This window comes from Nomascus leucogenys, chromosome 3 (assembly GCF_006542625.1).
Source record: "Nomascus leucogenys isolate Asia chromosome 3, Asia_NLE_v1, whole genome shotgun sequence".
In the NCBI taxonomy this organism is placed as follows: domain Eukaryota; kingdom Metazoa; phylum Chordata; class Mammalia; order Primates; family Hylobatidae; genus Nomascus; species Nomascus leucogenys.
Window position 1 is genome coordinate 117,083,328 of NC_044383.1, and position 18,371 is coordinate 117,101,698.

General features: G+C 39.5%; 1 protein-coding gene across 18 annotated transcripts in view; it reads right to left on the bottom strand.

Annotated features, from left to right (window-relative positions):
• Nucleotides 1–1,118: 1,118 nt before the first annotated feature.
• Nucleotides 1,119–18,371, bottom strand: part of EPB41L2 (erythrocyte membrane protein band 4.1 like 2) — a 225,325-nt gene continuing 208,072 nt past the window's right edge. For all 18 annotated transcript variants that reach the window (XR_004029359.1, XR_004029358.1, XM_030809682.1 and 15 more), the window contains one exon: nt 1,119–2,370. The gene's annotated coding sequence lies outside the window, so the exon portion shown is untranslated. The remainder of the gene's footprint in view (nt 2,371–18,371) is intronic.

Sequence of the window (18,371 nt, forward strand, 5' to 3'; positions counted from 1 at the left end):
AATATGGTCTTCAAAACACCCAGGGAAGCTCAACCTATGATTTCAATGTGAGTGTTATACAAACTTTCTGATGAGACATACACTTGCAAAATCACATTTGGTTCCACAATATTTCTAAGGCTTGGCTTGCTGAATCGGATTCTCCAGGGAGTTGTTGTTTTTGTAATAATTATAGAGAAAGTGAGAAAGGCCTTTCACAAGGCGAGAGATAATTTAGTGGAAACAGATCTCAAAGACGACAGTTATGCAAATTGTATTTAATGTACTTACTTTAAATGACTAGAGAAAAAAATTCTATATAACATTTTACAAGAAATGTACCCTGTTGGTTATTTGCTCTATAATAACACCATAACCTGGTGTGCCCCAACAAAAGTTTTACAAGAAAGCATCCCAATCAGACTGGGATGCAGCCCCTCAGTGGCCTAGTTTGCCTGATACACAGAGGGCCAGTGGACACAAAGTAAAGAAGGACATGAAGCAGAGGAGCAAGATTCAGATGGTACAGCTAAAATATTTCCTGAAAACAAAATGAAAAATGCACAAAGAAAACAAGCAAAAATTTCCCTCGGAGAATTCGTAAAAGCTGGAATGGATTATGTAACCAGGCAGAAGGAATCTGGCACGCTCAACATTAGATTTACAAACTTTCAACGTCGCTTTCACCGTTTCAAGTAGTGATGTTGGCAGCATCATCAAATTACAGAAGAGCTGAAAACGGATTTTGAAATGCTACTTTTCACAAAATACTAAGACTTCTGATGAAAAATACCAGTCAAGTTTGTTTTTTTTTTCGAGACGGAGTCTTACTCTGTCCCCCAGGCTGGAGTGCAGTGGCACGATATTGGCTCACCACAACCTCCACCTCCTGGGTTCAAGCGATTCTCCTGCCTCAGCCTCCTGAGTAGCTGGGATTACAGGCGCCTGCCACGACACCCAGCTAATTTTTGTATATTCAGTAGAGACGGAGTTTCACCATTTGGGCCAGGCTGGTCTTGAACTCCTGACCTTGTGATCCACCCGCCTCGGCCTCCCAAAGTGCTGGGATTACAGGCGTGAGCCACCACGCCCGGCCTAAGTTTGTTTTTTTAAACCTTTAGAAAAAGAGAAGTGACAAGTTTAGAGAATAAACAAACTTTATTTTATAACAGTATTACAGGAAGCCAAATATCATTTAATACAACTTGAAGCTGCTATAAATCTAATCTGGCATCGTAACTATACATAGGGTCAAAGGCAAAGGAAAAAATGTTCAATATAGTTAATAAGTCCCTATCAGGTCTCTGGTGCCAGCTTTAAATGGTATAACTTTCTTGTAACCAACAGAACACCACCACAGCCCCCTCCCCCTCTCCCCAGCATCCTCAAACCTGTGTGAATCGTAAAACTATCTGAAAGAGATAGGCCTGCTCAATAACAAAATGTCAGTTTTACATGTGTAGACAAGGAGGTTTAATACAAAGCAAGAGTTCTACCCAAGTGTTCAAATAATGGAAAGAATTGAAATTTGGGTACGTTAAGAAAGAAAGCACTACGGTTTTAAGCTGCCTGAATCTTTTAGTAGAAGGGAAGAAAGTTTTCTCTTTTTCTTCCCTCCTGTTCTGGAATGCTGCTGAAGGGCATGTGTCTGACAAGCATTGGCACTGTGGTGCGGCAGGGTCTCTAAGCACAGTGCACAGTCAGTGAACTTCTTCATAGTTCTCCAGTCCAGAGATTCTGACTCTCTACTAAAAGTAGAAAGTCACAGGACTGGAAAGTCAAAAGGGTCCAATATAAAAAACATCCCTGTGAAATTCTCAAATATTAGAAAATTTTCAAGATGTAAGAAATGATTTTAATCTGTATTAATATTTTCTCATACAGTATATTTGCTGCAATTTGAAAACTCTGTAAATATTTACTATGAGAATTCAATGAAAAGAATCCAGAAGAAGGAAAGCCACTATCTAAATTAGTCACAGAGTTTCCTTTCTGCACAACAGCACCTGTTCAAGTGAACAGCACCTTACCAGCTTGGGCTGGCTTTGTCCACTGTCATTTGATCAAAGTGAGTCATTAAAAGCAGGTAGTTGCACACAAAGTAAACAGAAAACAAAACCAAAACCCCTTAATTAACAACAACAAAAAGAAAGAACCGAGAATATTTAGAAGTGGTTATAAAACAAAATAATATATTAAATGCATGGGAGCAATATAGACCAGAGCTGGTAAGGAAAGGTTTGGTGTTGGCATTTTAATTCTTCAGGCTTCTGGTCATTGTTACCAGTTGTAGCATAAATTCGCTGGAATAGTGGTGTGGCATTAAGACTCGGAACGGTCAAAAAATCTTCAGGGGTTCACAAAGTTGAGTGTTGTTTAAAAAACGACTTTCTAGAAGAGAAAAAAGAAAAAAAAAACCAGAAGGCTTAAATATTCCAAAAACACAGGCTTGAAAAAAATGTTCAGTAACATTCATCAAGTTTTCAATCAAGTAATCAACAGTTACTGTCTGACTAGTCTTACAGTAAATAGTACGTTTACCAGAAGACAAGCATGAGACACTATTCCACTCTTGAGGGCCTTAAAATACCTGGAGAATTGACAAGTACACTAGAAGCAACCGGCAAATAAGAATTCACTGCAAAAGAATTTATTAGCATAAAACACAGACGATTCATATGTAAGAATTTAAAGACAGAAACCAAGGTAGGTTTTAAAGCTATACTCAGAGAAGGGGAAAGTCAAAGTCTGTTTTCTTTGTGCTAAAATGAATGGAAATGGTGCTTCAGGTGGAAAAACACAGTGAGGAAAGAGGCATGGAGGTGAAGAAGTACACAGTATTATGACAGTAAGAGGTATGTTGGGGGAGGAGGCAGAAATCAATGGAAGGAATAGGACGGTGAAGAGATGGACATTACTAAAGTTGAGCATTGGTATAGTGAGTAGTAAATAAAGGTACAAAATATTAGGTCTATTCTTTAATAGACTGAGAAGTACTAGCTTGATCTAATAGACCAAAAAAAAACAAAAATGAATTAAGAAAAAACATTCAGACTAAAAGACCAGTTGGCAATCTACTGCAATGGTCCAGGGCAGAGTACAAGAGCCACGGAGAGATAAAAGACAGGTCAAAGAACCTGGGGTTGGCCAGTCATGCAGGGCATGATAAGCCCCAGAAAGGAGGTTGGGATCGTTTCTTCTTTGGTTTTGAGGAAGAGTTTGTCACGGTGTGATTTATGTTTTGAAAACACTGCTGTGGCTTCAGTGCAATGAATAAGCTGAAACCGGCAAGGAGTAGAGGCAGGAACAACAGTCAGGAGACCACTGCAGGAGTCCAGCTGGATGAGGAAGACAACAAATGTCAGGCATTCCTGGACTTGAGTGGTCACCACAGAAATCAGGTGGGAGAGAAATTTGAGAGGCACCACTAAGAAGAATAATCAGAGTGTGGTGGTTAAGAAGGAAGTATAAGACATGATGATAAGGTTTGGAGTCTGGGACCTCAAAAAAAGGAGAGAACAAAGGCTTACAGCCTGGGTGAAGCATTAGACCTAGGGATATAGATTTGGGCATCAGAACAAGAGATAACTGAAACCAACAGATAGAACTAAGTCTCATGTGAGCATAGGAATAAATGAAAGCCACAGAGTCTTGCAGAAGTCCACAATCAAAGGTAAGTGGAGAAGACTAAAAAAACCCATGATGGTGCAATGGCCCTGAAAGAGAAAAGGGTTTTAAGGTGGCAATTGTTTCATTGTATATTTCAACTTGGTTGGAAGTTTTGGCAAATGATAGGTAATCACAAAGGACAGTGGAGAGTGGTAATTAACGTCTTTTCCAAGAGACACTGCTCCCAAAGTCAATTAGAATGTACACTCTTTTGGTTAGGTAAAATTAAGTATTGCTTTAATGAAAAAAGTTCCTACCATTTAGATTTATCACAGATAATATTTGATTAATCAACTTCATTGTTTTCTACCCTGTTGTCTGCCTTAGGCTATTTCATTACTCATTAGTACTTCTGCTTGATTCTAGGCTGGGGGAAAAACAAATCAATGGAGAAAACAGAAAGTCTTTTTTTAGGTTAGTAATTATGAAAAGAAATGTGGGGGATGATGAAAGGAAATGGATACAACTACCAGTCAAATTGGATTTGGCGGTTATATGAAACCTTCAGTCATGGAACCTGTTCTTGTTCCTTCAGAGCTGATATTTCCATTTGCTTTGTTTAGTAAATATGCATCATTTGTTGAACACTGCTGCCATTTTGCCTAGTTTATGTTATTAAAAAAACAAACCCCTGATGCTATCAGGGCCTGAAAACCTACAGAGACAACAATGTTTAGGATTCTAGTCTCCATTTTCTCTAGGCCCTATGTCACTTTATTTCTTTGCATCTGTTTTCATCAAAAATAAAAATTTCACTTTGTAATGAGTCATAAATTTGTAAAGAAAAGCTAAAATTAAACTTGTTTCAAAGTTATTACAGGAAACTAAGCATATGTTGGAATTGAAGGGATCTTGATCTCAAAAAACTTCAACATTTACTGAGCTAAATATAGAGAAAAAGACATAGTTACCCAAATAAACTCAAAATGTAATTTATTTCCATTAATAAACTTTTTTTCTGGTAATGAATATTATAAATGATAACCTTGATGTGCTCTTAGGATTCCAAACAGCTTTCAGAATAATTTTATTGTCATTTTAATGTTAAAACTTATTTAGTTTCTCATTCTTTAAAAATCAGTAAATCAAGTTTAACTCTGAGTTAATTAGATATTGTGTCAAAACATCCCAGTTCCTTATTGGCGTGGATGAACAAGAAGAAACTTATTGTACGAAGACTTTATTTACATTTCCACTTATCTTTTTTGACTGTTTCTTGCACTTAAACACATGTAGAAATATGTTTCTAAGTACTAAACAGTTAGCTTTTGAGCTAGGAAAAAGAAAAGATAAAGATAGAATCACCAATGTCACTGCTACATAAGCATCAGAAATATTGTACTTTTCTGTCCTCTGGCAGGTGTCTGTGAGAAATAAACTTAATATATGACAATTTTTTACAGGCTAGAATTTGGGACTAAATGATTTATTACATATTCCAACCAAACTGAAAACTAGGCAATGGCTCTTCATGTAAAAGCTGTAAAAGTTTCAAGAACATTCTTTTCTTTCTCTAAGCTTGAATTCTACTCATATTCATAAAGTCTGGGCATCTTTGTCAATACAAACTGGCAGGCATTAATTATAGACATTAATTCAACCTGCTTTCACTTTTACAGTATCACAAGGTTCATCCTGAGTTTGGGTAAGATCATAGCTGTTAAGCGTATGGATTATACTTTATGTATTAGAATTGTGGTCAAGTCAACAAAAATAAAAGCATTCATACCACTGTTCTGTTTCCAAGTGTCACTGTTCCACCCTGGCCTATACAATGTCAGTAAACATTTCTAACTACTATAGTCACATTCCTTAGTCTATGTCCCCCTCTTTTGGCCAATGTGAGAATAGATCAATGTGGCTTAATTTCATCTAATCACAGGTGTAATTCTATGTTCAAGTTCTTCAAGGATATATGTTGGTTGTGTGCCTTGTCTTAAGCCCTCACAGAGGGATCAGAGAGTTATTTATCACTCTCAGTGCACCCAATGAGCAGTGGTGAAAAAGGTCCATACACAGAAGTTCTATGATCTTGCCTGAAAAGCACAATCTTTGAGTTTCTAGAGACAAAGGGCTCATGTATTGATCTCAATCTTGAGTGCTCTACACCAGAAATTGACTCAATAAACTGATTTTAAAAAGCATTTGACAGAAAATACTAGCAATGCTGCCTTTAAGTGGTACGGCACTCATCTAGAGAGAAGTCTCAGTAAAAATGCAAAAATGTGGTTTTCCCCCAGATAATACAACAATGCAAGTAATACAAGAAAACAACATTTCTTCAGATTAATGAACATTCAATTACCACAGAGCAGTAATATAATCAAATATTCTGAAAACAGGAATGAAATATTTACTTAAGGCCGGGTATGGTGGCTGACGCCTGTAATCCCAGCACTTTGGGAGGCTGAGGCAGGCAGATCACGAGGTCAGCAGATCGAGACCATCCTGGCCAACACCGTGAAACCCCGTCTCTACCAAAAATACAAAAAAAATTAGCTGGGCATGGTGGCGGGCGCCTGTAGTCGCAGCTACTCGGGAGACTGAGGCAGGAGAATTACTTGAACCTGGGAGTCGAAGGTTGCAGCAAGCTGAGATCGTGCCACTGCACTCCAGCCTGGCCACAGAGCAAGACTCTGTCTTAAGACACTGCATTTCCTAAGCAAAAATGAACTCTGTGCACTCAGGTATAAAATTAAATTTTAAATATGATACTTTATGGATTTGACAGTTATTTCAAATGCTGAACTTTTCATTTTATTCTTCTTTTATCTTCAATTTGCATATTTGATTTTAATTTCTAAACAGAATTTCCATTGTTTAAATTATAAAAATCAGCTGGGCTTGGTGGTTCATGCCTGTAATCCCAGCACTTTGGGAGGTCGAGAAGGGCAGATCACCTGAGATCAGGAGTTTGGGACCAGCCAGGCCAACATGGTGAAACCCAATCTCTATTAAAGACATAAAAATTAGCTGGGTGTGGTGGCACACGCCTGTAATCCCAGATACTAGGGAGGCTGAGGCAGGAGAATCGCTTGAACCCAGGAGACAGAGGCTGCAGTGAGCTGAGATCACGCCACTGCACTCCAGCCTGGCTGCCAGAGCAAGACTGTCTCGAATAAATAAATAAATAAATAAATAAAATAAAATAAAAATCCCAGAGCCAAAAATGCAAGCATGCTAAATTTCCATTTGGTTAAACCCAGAAAAAAGTCAATTCTTAAAATGTCTGTATTACCATTAAAATACACATGAAGTGTAGCCTGCAGCCCCTGAGGACTGCTGAGTCTCTTTAAGGGAATCATAGAGTCAAAACTGTTTTCATTATCATACTAAGATATTATGTCCTTTTCAGTGTGGTGGCATTTTCACCAATGGTGTAAACAAATAATGGTGAGTAAACCTATTGACAGCTCAGCCTACATTAAGTCGAAGCAAAGGAATCAAACTATATTTGAGGTAACCTTATTCTTTTTTTTTTAGAGGCAGTGTCTCGCTCTGTCACCCAGGCTGGGGTGCAGTGGTGCAATCATAGCTCACTGCAGCCTTGAACTCCTGGACACAAGGGATCCTCCTGCCTCAGCTTCCCAAGTAGCTAGGACTACAGGCACATACCATCACACCCAGCTAATTTTTAAAAGTGTTTTTGTGGACACAAGCTCTTGCTATACTGCCCAGTCTGGTCTCGAACTCCTGGCCTCAAGTAATCCTCTCACCTCAACCTCCCAACGTGTTTGGATTACAGGCATGAGCCACCAGGCCCAGCCTGGCACCTTATTCTTTACCAGTGTGCACTCGCAGTAAAATAGAGAAGACAGTTTCACTTAAGGATGTCCTTGAGGACACAGAAGAAATATTAATTTTCCTACATCTCAAGCCTGAGTGCATCTTTTTAATATTCTGTGTGATGAAATGGGAAGTATGCACACGCCACTCCCGCTGCATACAGAAGTACAACAATGTCTAGAGGGAAAGCATCTATGCGAATGTCTGAACTGTGAGTCGAAGCAGCTGCTTTTTCACAAACCACCTTTCTTACTTGAGAGAATCACTGACAGACAAGGGATGTTATTCAATTTGGATACTAGGTAAACCTTTTATTGAAAATGAAGTTGAGCCTGTCGCCTCAAGAGAAACAGTTGACAGTACTTGTTGCCAATGATAAAATTCAAGCTTTTAGGTGAACATTAGAATTTGGAAAATGGTGTTTTGGCCACCATGAGCTTGATAGCTTCCCGATATTAAGACTCTTGAGGAGATCAGTGGCAGCGAATGACCCTTTTACTGTCTCCATCATTTTACCTTTTCCAGGATGTCATACAGCTTGATCATACAACATATATAGTCTTTCTAGACAGACTTCTTTCACTATGTGATGATTTTTAACTTAATAAATATTTATAAAACTTCTCAGTTTTGACTTATGATAAATTTCAATATATGAACAAAATCTCTTTGGGCTCTTCAATAATTTTTAGGTGTATAAAGTGGTCCTAAGATCATTCAGTTTGAGAACTGCTTATATCCAATCTGCTATCACTAAACTACTGCCGTTTTCTTCTGTCACAGATATTTGTGTATCTGCTGAGTAGAGGGAGAAATTGAATCCAGTGTTTTTCTATGCAGTCATATGAAGCACAGTATCTGTTCTACAATTAATTCAGCAAAATGCTTTTGCTTCTCCTGGTTTGCTGGAACATGTTCATGCTGTTTGGAGCCCTTACCTTCTTAGGAGGCTCCTCCGTGGGTCCTTTAAGGCCCAAGTCCCATCTTCAGGCCTTTTGGGACCGGGTTGACCTTCCTGAGCCCTGTGTCCTCTGAATGAACTGTATTACTCTCAAAGGCCTACGTGCTAATACAACTTTACTTCAAAGAGTAATAAAGATACTGAGCTTCATCTGACTGAAAAGCAAAAAAATACCGGATTTAACTTTTATAGATGTTCCTATATGATATTTTACTCCTGGCTTTGCTTCCAAGTTAAATTCAATCTTACTCTTAGAGATGTCCAGATCAGTCTCCCCAATACTAACTGTCTGAACCAGTATCTTGGTGTCTTTTACAGGGTACTTCATCTAATCTAGAAGCTTTTCAGTCAATCATACACACTACTGATGAATTCATATGACTAAAGGACATGGCATGTAAGACCATCTGCAATTTGCCTTCAACAAATGTTTCCAGCTGTGCTGAGAACTCTATACATAACCACGATGGAGGTTTGCTTTTCCCGACATCCTTCCCATTGTTTTCCCATGTGCTCTTTCTTCCCTCCCCAGTCTGCAACTATCCAGCTTGCCCTTGGTGCTTTGCACAGAGGAGCTTTCCTGCAACCTTTCTGGAGAGCTTTGTCTTGGTTGGCCAATCAGAAACATTTCTCCCGTCAACTTTCGCAGCCCTTTATCTAGGCTTCTCTTCAAACATGCTATTTTTGTGCCCTGAACGTTATTTTTATGCATGTTCCTATGCCTTCCCCTCTCACACACAACTATAATAGTCCCTTGAACATAACAGGCTCATAATATAGATTAATGAATCCAGAAGTGAAAGTACCAGGGACTAATTTGTAATGTAAGACTGAAGAATAAGAGCTTGAGGAAACGAGGGGAGAAAAGAACAACAGAATTGCATCATGTCTTTAGGAAGAAGCACTAATTCCCATGTTTACCATTACTCTCAACTGCCAGTTTTCTTGTTTAAGTAGAAAAACATCAGGTTCGTTTTTCTGTTCTCTTTTGTTGATTAACTATATCTATGATATCCCATGAGGACTCTTACTTCTTTAAAAAACTGGTTTCCTCAAATCACTGAAGCCGTAACACAAGTTTCTAAGAGTAGTAGTGCTGGCCCTAAAGCTGTTAAGGTCTCTGGTTCACTCTGATAGGTCAAATCTTCTGGGAATTTGACATAAAAGCATTCTACAAAATCTTAAAGCTTTTAAATAACAAATGAAATATGGTCAGGCTCCACTCAGTATACTCTATTGGAGCTGAGCTTTTGTCACTTAGGTTCATAAGATGGGTAGTAATGAGAAAACATTTCTCTGTAGCATCAAATAAGAGCTTAAAAATACTCACTAACAAAGCTTTCATCTTTTAGAAAAAAGGAAGGTTAGTGGGAATCAAAAGAAATTTCTAGACCCAACTGTCTCACTTTTTATCTGAGGGAGCATGGGAAAAAAATCACTTTTCCTCAAAGTTAAATAAAGATAGCTTAAAACACTATTCCCTGCCCCCTAACAGTCTCTCTCTCTGTATCTATCTCACACACACACACACACACACACACAATCTAAACCGCATCGTGCCATATTAGTTTAGTTTTCCTCTCACTTCATCCCTCCTACCCTCCACAGATCAACACTGTCCAAGAGAAATATACTGCAAGCAATGAATGTGAGCCACATACGTAAATTTTCTAGAAGCCACATTTCAAAAAATAAAAAGGAACATGTATATGTAATTTTAATGTAGTTATTAAACCCAATATATCCAAATTATTATTTCAATAAGTAATTAATTTAAAAATGAGAAATAATTTACTTTTTTCTCATGTCTGAAATCCAGTAAATATCTTATACTTACAACACAGATGTGTAGCCTGCAGCTATTAATGGGCATTTAAATTACCCCTCAGTTTTCACAATTATTACACAGCTTCAAAGATTATACTTGTTTGTACATTTTTGTATGTTGATCTCATTGTTTCTCCAGGGCAAATATGTTTAAAAGCGGAGTTGGTATGCCACGAAGGTTGTTTTTTGTTTTTGTTTTTTTGAGACAGAGTTTCACTCTTGTCACGCAGACTGGAGTGCAGTGGCACGATCTTGGTTCACTGTAACTTCCGCCTCCCGGGTTCAAGCGATTCTCCTACCTCAGCCTCCCGAGTAGCTGGAATTACAGGCATGTGCTACCACGCCCAGCTAATTTTTGTATTTTTAGTAGAGACGGGGTTTCCCTATGTTGGCCAGGCTGGTCTCGAACTCCTGACTGACCTCAGGTGATCTGCCCGCCTTGGCCTCCCAAAGTGCTGGGATTACAGGCATAAGCCACCACTGCTTGCCCAGGGTCAGAGGCCAGATGGGTACCATATATGCATATAAGGAGACTGGGCCCCAAGGGCCTCAACATAAAGACAGGATATGACAGGCAGTAGCACTGTGGTGACTTAGAGAGCTCCTCCCAGCCTGACGCTGGCCACACCTACTAAGCTCCAGCATCGTAACCACGGGGAGAGCAGGCTCAATGTCCTCAGAGCTTCTGATTTTTCTAAAATTGCTGAGTATCTTCTAATGTTTAAGCATTAATAATTGATTCAAATTCTAAGATATACCCTTTAGGCCAAAACAGAAAATAAAACTGTGGATATGGCCTGCTTGTCTCTAAGCGGTCAGTTCTGTCTTGCCCCTCTCCCCACTTTTGGTGCCATTTTTAATCGTTAATAATTTTTTAAACTGGGGGAAAATGTAGCATTTGTGACTAAGAGGTTAATAACTTTAATCTGAAAAGATTAGTTACCCACCTTTTCAAGTTACTAGGCTGTGTGATAACTGTGAAAACTGAGGGATAATTTAAATGCCCATTAGTCGGGATTATTTAAGTAAACCATCATGCATCCATTCAACTCATCTCTGTAAGAGAAAAAAATAGACACCTGAATAGGAAAATGGACAAAAGACACAAACTGGCAACCAAAAGAAATGCAAATTATATGTGTGTGTCTGTGCCTGTGTGTAGCATATGTATGCGTGTATTCCAACTTCACTAGCATTGAAAAAATACAATCAAAGAAGGTTCTTTCCTCAGTTTAAACAAGGGAGAAACAAATGCTCTTTCCTGATCAGACTAGCAAAGCTTTTTTTTAATGTTTAATAATGTTTAGTTGTTGCCAAGGCTGTGGGGAAACATATGCTCACAAACTGCTAGTGGCGGTCTATGTTTGCAGAACCATTAAGGAGGACAATTTGGTAATATGTCAAAAACCCTTGGTGGGCAAGCAGTGGTGGCTTATGCCTGTAATCCCAGCACTTTGGGAGGCCAAGGCGGGCAGATCACCTGAGGTCAGTCAGGAGTTCGAGACCAGCCTGGCCAACATAGGGAAACCCTGTCTCTACTAAAAATACAAAAATTAGCTGGGCGTGGTAGCACACGCCTGTAATTCCAGCTACTCGGGAGGCTAAGGTAGGAGAATCGCTTGAACCCGGGAGGCGGAAGTTACAGTGAACCAAGATCGTGCCACTGCACTCCAGTCTGCGCGACAAGAGTGAAACTCTGTCTCAAAAAAACAAAAACAAAAAACAACCTTCGTGGCATACCAACTCCACTTTTAAACATATTTGCCCTGGAGAAACAATGAGATCAACATACAAAAATGTACAAACAAGTATAATCTTTGAAGCTGTGTAACAATTGTAAAAACTGAGGGGTAATTTAAATGCCCATTAATAGGGGTTATTTAAGTAAACCATCACTCATCCATTCAACAGCTGCTGAAAAATGATGAGGTAACGACAAGGACCAATAACTACAATGTACTATTAAGTGGAGGAAAAAGCAAGAATCACAATATCAACCTATATAGAAAGAGGGGTGTGTGTGTATGTGAGTGTCTATATGTGTGTATATTTATAAGTACACACATACACACTGGAAAGAAATTCTCTATCTCTGGGAGCATGGGACTTACGGGTCACTGACATTTTCTACTATCTCTCCCTTTTAAAAAGTTATAACCTCTCTTCTATTACCACAAAAAAACAATAAAGATAGTTTCATTTGAAAAAATAATAGTCAGTAATGGTTATGTCCAAGAGCAAGCCTTGGGGAATGAGTGACTACTGCCTGGTCTTAATGTACGCATTAGAGCAGTGGCACCCAGCACCTCTTGTGTGGGGGGAGTTCACATAGATTGTAACTGACTCATTGATAACACCTGGTAGATTTAGCAATCTTAAATGAGAACATTCCACAGCATTTCAGAGTGAAAACTGGCTATGCCTAAAACTCACTAAACCAAAACTGGCTTTTTATTTCTATGCAAAAGAAGTCAGTCCTCATCTGAGGTGTGATTAATCTATATTGAAAATGAAGCAGTAATAAGATGCTAATTTTAGGTATGAGACTAGCACAGCTAGGCAAACAGAATAAAATAAAAATGCAACACATTTGATATGCCTGCAGAACTGAAATAGTCATCTGGAAGTCAATAGGTTTGTTCTCTTTGAAGGTCAGGGGTGACACTCATCAGGGCCCACATGTAAATGAGTGGCTCATGATTAGCTAGAGCTCAGTTCAGCCAACAGGGTTCTTTTTCTCTCATCAAGTCAGATAGGCAGTTAATGTTAATTTCCTGTTTGGCTTATGAGTTCATGTTTTGAAACCCTGCACATCACCCGACTTTGAAACAAACACAAGATTGTTTTGTTTAATTGGCACTCGTGTACCCACAACAGTGGAAAAAGCAACACGACTAATTTAGGGGTATTCATTGCAGGTTAACGGGTGGGATGCCTAAGAGGTTCCAGGGAATGGTGAATTGACCCTGCTTTTAATAATCACAGCACTAGCTCCAATGGCTCCATGACACCTAATGTTCTCCGTCTTCTCAGATGAAGGCAGACAGAGCTCGTGGAAGAGCAAAAGGTCCTGTTACTGGGTTTTCAACTTAATATGTTTTCATGTGTTTTCAACCTGTTACAGGGCTCTCTCCCTACTACCACACTGAAACAGCTCTGACAAAGCCTCCAGGCTGACTTCTGTTCATCAATTTCCCAAAAACATGCTCACTTGATTTTTCTGCCATATTTAATACTTGGTTACTCTCTCCTTCTTGAAGTTATCTTGCCTTGCAGCTTGTGTCACCTCCCCCTTTTCCCTGTTTTCTTTCTGCCTCCTGGCTCCTTCTTCTTTATGGCCTCTGTTCCCCAGACCTCAACTCTGAGCTAGCCCTGGATAACACAGCTCAAAACACAGGCTTCCTCAGTACACAATTCATTCAGGGGACTCACAAATCTCTCTCCTGCTCAGAAGCCTGCTGCACTCTCAAAGCTCTTGTGCTCCCGAATGTGCCATTTCTGCGTTTCACATGCATCTCAAACTCACTATCTCTGGGGTAGAAAATTCTCATTTTTATTGGACTCTTAAGAGCAAAAAGGGTTCATGGCCGACCTTGTAAGTTATAAAAAGTTCTTAACAACCTGCCTTGGAAACAAGCCCTTCTGCTTCTACTATCATCCCCACTTTACAGATGACAGCTCTGGGACAAAGGGATGAGACCAGCCAAGGTCAAACAACTAAGAAGTAGATATGAAACCAGCAAATCTGCTATCCTATGCTCCCTCTTAACATGCAGACGATCCAGGAAACTTCCAATTAATCATGTCATGTTATAAGATGGGGCCTTACAGATTCACTTCTAAGTTTCCTCCAGAATTCCCATGACAGTTGGTCTCTCCAGCCATACCGCAGAACAAAAAATACACCTTTGCTTTAAGGTAGCCAAGCAGAGAAGACCAGCCATAGTAATATGGCCATGACATGCAAAAGACAAAACTCACATATTCCAAGATTCAAATTATAGGTGCCAACATCAACTCCCTGCCCAAGCCAAAAACCTAAATATGATGTGTGATTCTCCTCTGCTCCCCTCTTCCCAATGCACTAACCTCCATAGCCTCATGCTGACTGTCAACAAGTCACAAAGAAGGTAAGTTACATCCTAACCATCTCTCAAACACAGGAGGAGCAACCACATCACTTTCAGGATAGTTTAGCCTCCTCAGCTTGGCTTAGAAGACTCCTTAACATCGGGCCTCTGCCTCCTTCCTCCTGCATCTCCATCACTCTCCTGCAAGTATCCCACAATCCAGCTACATCTGATTTTGCACTGTTCTTGGAGCGTCAGGTTCAATGCTTCCAATCCTGCCTGGAATGGCCCCTTTTACTCCTTTTTCATAGAGCTAACTCCTAGCCAGCACGAAGCTTAAGTGAAACATTTCTGATGCTCTATTCTGATTCAGAGGTCTCTCCTTCTTGTTCCCATTACACGAGGTTCAGAATATATCGCAAAACTTGAAATTCTTCTGCTACCACTGATTTATTGTCTGAAGTGCAGAACTTATTTGATATTTCCATGGGAAAACAGCAGACGATACCCAGTGGGCATTCCATACATATTTATGCAATGAACAAATAAATGAATGGATGAGCGAAAGGATGAGCAGCCACTCTGTCATTTCATCCTTCAGGTGCTCACTGCTTTTGGATGAACAAGAGGCTTCCTTCACTTTTTTACCTTATACCAATTATTACTCTTAGAGTCAGAGAGGCTCCTTTGAAGTCTGGGTTGGGAGAGCTCTCTCTCCTGTGACTCATTCTTTCTGAGACCACACAGATCACACCACCAAGCCTGGAACCCTTCTTCCTCCTGATCGGGACCGTTTGGGAATACCACTGCAGTGGTGATAAGGTCAGCAATATTTTTCATCCGTGTGAGAGCTCATAAATATGCATTTGGGCTAAGCTGGCAGGAGGGAGTAGTCCTTGAAAGGACATTAAAAAGTTACAAAGATTTAGTGAAGTCTCCATCTGAAGTGTGTTTTCTTTTTAACAGAGTTTGCATTTAGCTCCTCTCTGCCTCACAGCTGGCTGCCACCCACTGAGAAAGGTGGACTTGGGAGGTTCATCCTCTGCAGGCTGTTCTTTTACCATCTTTCTGTTTGGTCTCCCCTCCCCCTACTTTCAACACTTGATCAAAAGCTCAGAGCTACTCCGAAGGGCAAGATCAGGTCAGGAGGAGAGCTTTATGTGCCTGAAAAAGGGAGATGGAGCAGATACATTGCAGACAGTTCCCCTTCTTTTTTTTGACATTCAGATATTGTCCTGATCCTGCTCTTTGCCTCGGCCCACCTGCTGCCTCTGTGGGATCCTGGCAGGGCAGCCAGACAGTAGCTGAAGCAGTGAAAACACACTCTTCCCAGATCTGACAGTCACCAGCAAAGGAAATTTTTTAAGAGCAAGCTGCAGCCAGTGGGGGGTGGAGATGCCAAAATGACTTTGAGACACTGAGGTCATTCCTAGTCGTCCTTCAGATTTCAAACTCAAACTTTGCTTCTTAAGTAAACTGGTTTCTAAAGTAAATTGGTTAAATTTATGACAGTTCAAGTCTCCTATTTTGTTCTCTCATAGCATTTTATTTCTTTCAGAAGGCTGATTACATTTACATTTTGTTCATTTGTTAATATTCACACCTACCTTCCTGGAGCACATCCCCTCTGCCAAGGAGGGGGACCATGTTTGCTTTGTCTATCACAGAATCCTCAAAACCCAGCCCTACCCTAGCACATTTAGGCACTCATTAAATACTTTTTGAATGCATGAATGAATCTTTCCAAATTTATCTAGTTTGTTCACCTTATATGTAAGTTTATACTTTAACTTCCTAAATCTGTTTAACAGGGCTTCTCATAAAAGTTAGCCTCTGAGATGGGCAAACTTCAAAAGTTGTGTGTGTGTCTGTGTGTGTCCATTGTAAAAATGAACATAAGGTGTTAAGAATAAGTGATATAATGAATTCATTTAAAAACTTATTAAAATGCCACAAGTGAAGGTGGAGCTACTGGTAATGCTTAGAGTGTCACCAATTTTTTGCTAGTATTCCTGATTAAGAAGCGACTGATTCATAAAATTTAGAGAAAAAAATATCCAGTGCTATTACCTTATGTTTGTATAACACTCACTTTTCTCATTCATTATATTATTCTATCCTTAGAATAAGTCCTATGAGTTAGGAAAGGTAGATCATACCATTCACTGATTTGCCTAATGTCAATATAGTCGGATATCTGACAAGATGAAAGCATAGTCTTCAGTCTTCTGACTCCTAAGTAAGAATGCTTTTAGCCTTCCCTATTTAAAACCATTAGGAGCCAGGCGGGGTGGCGAGCACCTGTAGTCCCAGCTACTCGGGAGGATGAAGGGGAAGAATTGCTTGAACCAAGGAGGTAGAGGTTGCAGTGAGTTGAGATCACACCACTGCACTCCAGCCTGGGAGACAGAGGGATACTTTGTCTCAAACAAAGAAACAAACAAATAAATAAATATATAAATAAAACCATTAGGGAGCCGGGCACAGTGGCTCACGCCTGTAAACAGCACTTTGGGTAGCCGAGGCAGGCAGATCACTTGAGGTCAGGAGTTTAAGACCAGCCTGGCCAACATGGCGAAACCCTGTCTCTACTAAAAAATACAAAAATTAGCTGGGTGTGATGGTGGGCACCTGTAATCCAAGCTACTTGGGAGGCTGAGGCAGGCAGAATTGCTTGAACCTGGGAGGCGGAGGTTGAAGTGAGCCGAGATCATGCCACTGCACTCCAGCCTGGGCGACAGAGCAAGGCTCTGTTTCAAAAAGATAAAAAATAAATAAAACCATTAGGGAAATACATCTCAAAGATAAAAAGATCAATATCCACATATAGCACAGTACATTTACTCAGGCCACTGGATGTTTTATTTTTACTAAAACTGTTAATGATTTCTGCTTATGGGCCCATTATATACCCTGTGTTTAAAATAGAATCTAAGATATGAAGAGTCAGGTCCTAGATATGAATGTCCTAAGATATGAAGAGTCTTATATCTATCTAGATATAAGATTAATATAGAAAAGTCAACTGTATCTCTCTATGTTAGCAACAGCTAGAAAAGATTTGTAAGACCTCATTTGATTAAAAAACTATATAATTTTAATGAAAGACATTAAAGAAGATATACACAAATAGAGACATCTTATGTTCAAGGAAAAGAAGGCAATATTAAAAAGATGTAATTCTTCCCATATTGAACTACAGAGTAGATACAATGCCAATTGAAGTACTGCAGGATTTAATCTTAGAACCCAGCAATCTGATTCTAAAATTTGTATGTAACAGGAAGAGCCAAGAATGAAGAAAAAGAACACTATCGGTGGTGGGGGGAGGGGGTGCAGGGGGATAGAGACACGCATACCATATATCAAGACCCATTATAAAGTTATAGTAATTCTGGCACTGGAGCAGGGACAGACGCATGGACCAATAGAAATAGTGTCAGAAACACCCCCACACATAAGAAACTTGATACAGGATGCTGCAGATGACAGGGGGGAAAGATGGGCTCTTCAATACAGTGCTGGAATGCTGGCTACTTATGTAGGAAACAGACCACTGTTTCTCATCATTTAGAAAAAACGATTTCAGATGGATTAAGAAAAACAATGTTAAAATTTCTACATAAAAAAATATCTTTATCACCTAGGGGTATGGAAAGAACATAAGTCATAAAGGAAAAGCTTGATAAATTCAACAATATTAACCATATTCAACTATTTTAATAATGAAAGACAAACCACAAGCCTGAAGATATTTGCAACATATAAAATTGACAAAAGATCAGTATGTAGAATCTATCAAGAATAAATTAACAATGAAAGAAAGAATGAAAGCAAAAGCAGGCAAGAGCGGTGAACAAGCATTCAAGGTTTTGAAGTTTTTGGCCATCTATATTTTCACAGAAGAGAAAACATGAATGGCTAAGAACCATATGAAAATATATTAATGAAGAAAATGAGAATTATAATCACAGTTGCACATATTCACCAAACTAGCAAAAATTAAAAAGTCAGAGAGGCAGCTGTAAAATGGTAGGAATCCCTGCCTCCTAGTGGATGCAACAGCAGGTGGCTGTGCC